The sequence below is a fragment of the Schistocerca cancellata genome, unplaced genomic scaffold (assembly GCF_023864275.1).
Source record: "Schistocerca cancellata isolate TAMUIC-IGC-003103 unplaced genomic scaffold, iqSchCanc2.1 HiC_scaffold_552, whole genome shotgun sequence".
In the NCBI taxonomy this organism is placed as follows: Eukaryota; Metazoa; Arthropoda; class Insecta; order Orthoptera; family Acrididae; genus Schistocerca; species Schistocerca cancellata.
In genome coordinates this window covers 32,501-35,000 of record NW_026046565.1, presented here as the reverse complement: position 1 = coordinate 35,000, position 2,500 = coordinate 32,501, and the positions used below count along the sequence as shown (strand labels likewise).

The 2,500-nt window shown below is 56.7% G+C and overlaps 1 non-coding gene across 1 annotated transcript in view; it reads left to right on the top strand.

Annotated features, from left to right (window-relative positions):
* Positions 1 to 2,301: 2,301 nt before the first annotated feature.
* The window catches only part of LOC126130220 (small subunit ribosomal RNA), a 1,909-nt gene continuing 1,710 nt past the window's right edge, over positions 2,302 to 2,500 (top strand). Inside the window, exon 1 of the ribosomal RNA XR_007527393.1 lies at positions 2,302 to 2,500. This exon is cut by the window's right edge and continues 1,710 nt beyond it. This is a non-coding gene — a ribosomal RNA (small subunit ribosomal RNA).

Genomic DNA, 2,500 nt, shown 5'->3' with positions numbered 1-2,500 from the left:
CTTAACCTAACCCACGTTGTGCCTTAACCTAACCCACGTTGTGCCTTAACCTAACCCACGTTGTGCCTTAACCTAACCCACGTTGTGCCTTAACGTAACCCACGTTGTGCCTTAACGTAACCCACGTTGTGCCTTAACGTAACCCACGTTGTGCCTTAACGTAACCCACGTTGTGCCTTAACGTAACCCACGTTGTGCCTTAACGTAACCCACGTTGTGCCTTAACGTAACCCACGTTGTGCCTTAACGTAACCCACGTTGTGCCTTAACCTAACCCACGTTGTGCCTTAACCTAACCCACGTTGTGCCTTAACCTAACCCACGTTGTGCCTTAACCTAACCCACGTTGTGCCTTAACCTAACCCACGTTGTGCCTTAACCTAACCCACGTTGTGCCTTAACCTAACCCACGTTGTGCCTTAACCTAACCCACGTTGTGCCTTAACCTAACCCACGTTGTGCCTTAACCTAACCCACGTTGTGCCTTAACCTAACCCACGTTGTGCCTTAACCTAACCCACGTTGTGCCTTAACCTAACCCACGTTGTGCCTTAACCTGCTCTGTAATTGGCATATGACACGTTACATTAATCTAGTGTTGTCTAACCACAACCCTCTGAATATAGTTCGCTACTCGCACCGCCCACCCTCTTGTGTGTCGTTTCATGTTGAACACTTCGCAAGTGTTGCTTACTTTTTACATGCTCCCGCTGTACACTGTAATGTGGACAACTGCAGGATGTACATCGCCCCCCCCCCTCCACCCTGCCTTCGCACGCTGGTCGTTCAGGTGCTTGCGTGTTCAATGCCCTTCGCAGCTGTTCACTGGCATTCGCATGTCGAAGCGCTCAGTCTACGTCGTGGTACGGCCTGTGTCCACTGTCCGCTGATATCGTAAGCTTAATCCTCACATTGTACTGCACATAGGTCCGTATGTACTGAATGATACGCTGTGGCACATGTGTGACCGTACGACTGCGCCCAACAACAGCGAACCATACGGTCCAAATGTTGTGCACTCAGCCACGTGCCGTCTCCCCATAACAGCTACATTGCAGTGTGGTACGCCATAGAGACGTGTGGGAGTAACGGACGCCCTGGATGGCGATCAGCATGAGCCGTCTGTTGATGTAGTGGCGCGTGTATTCAAACGTAGTCGTCTCTTCTCACACAGTGTGATAGCATGGTGCACCGCGTTCCACATCTGCGACATGGTACAGATGCTGGTTGACAGTCGGTCTCGTAATGGACATCGCATACGTAGGGGGCCACCTCCCACGTGTTCTCTAGTCGTGCACATTTTGTTGCGTGTATGTGGGCAGACGTAGTGTGTCGTGACACCTAACAGACAGGTATGCAATAATCGTTGCATTTGCAAACTGGGATGGACGTCTACGTTTGCTGGTGACGTGACGCAACGCAAATGAACAACTGGTAAACCCATTGTGGTGCGGTTGTTGTTGCTGGAGGTAAATCAGTAAGGGCAAATCTGTGTGTGAAGCGATACGCGGCGGTGGCTGGGTGGGACCGTCCCCGGCCGGTGAGGGGGGGCCGCCCGGCGTGCTGGCCGCGCGGTGCGTGGGCGCACGCGCTACAGCCGGCTGGTGGGGGCGCCCAGTGGCAGGCGCGCCGGCCGACGGACGCGGCAGGCGGCGCAGCTGCGCGCCGGGGCACCCTGCGCGCGGCGCCGGGCGGCCAAAGTGGGTCCTCGCGGGCCCGGTGCGAAGCGCGGTGGACATCTGCAGTGTGCTGGTCCGACTGAGGACTGTGTGCGTTGAGGATGCGCCGCCGCCCGGCACTCGGCGCCGCGACGCCGTCTGCTGCTCGGTCGCCCCAGCGGTTCTCGCTGGTGGTTTGTATCGCAGTTGTGCAGACGTGTTGGCACGTGCGCTGTGCTGGGAGAGTTCGCTTCGGCACCCACGTGGGGCCTTTGCCCTTCTGTGGCGCTGGCGTTGGAGCTGCCGGTCACCGTAGGTGGCGCGTGTTGTCTCCCGCCGGCAATGCCACGACAGCACGCTCCCGGGCCTCTGTCGGCAGCGGCAAGCTCAGTTGGGAGCACGGGTGGTCGCACCTAAAGCGTCTACTCGCCTAACTCCGGGCGATTGCGCCTCTCTCGAACCCGACCAAGTACTTAGGACGGCGCTGCGCGCCGCCGGGACCTGAGAGGGTTTCGAGGTGTATTGTGCAGGGGAGCTCAGCCTCCTCCTGTTTGCAGAATAATTGAGCGGACGCTTGCGTGTTCGCGCGGGCCCCTGGGACACACTCCCGGGCGGCCGGCTGCTCAGCTCTAGTTGACGCAGCTCCCTGGTTGATCCTGCCAGTAGTCATATGCTTGTCTCAAAGATTAAGCCATGCATGTCTCAGTACAAGCCGCATTAAGGTGAAACCGCGAATGGCTCATTAAATCAGTTATGGTTCCTTAGATCGTACCCACGTTACTTGGATAACTGTGGTAATTCTAGAGCTAATACATGCAAACAGAGTCCCGACCAGAGATGGA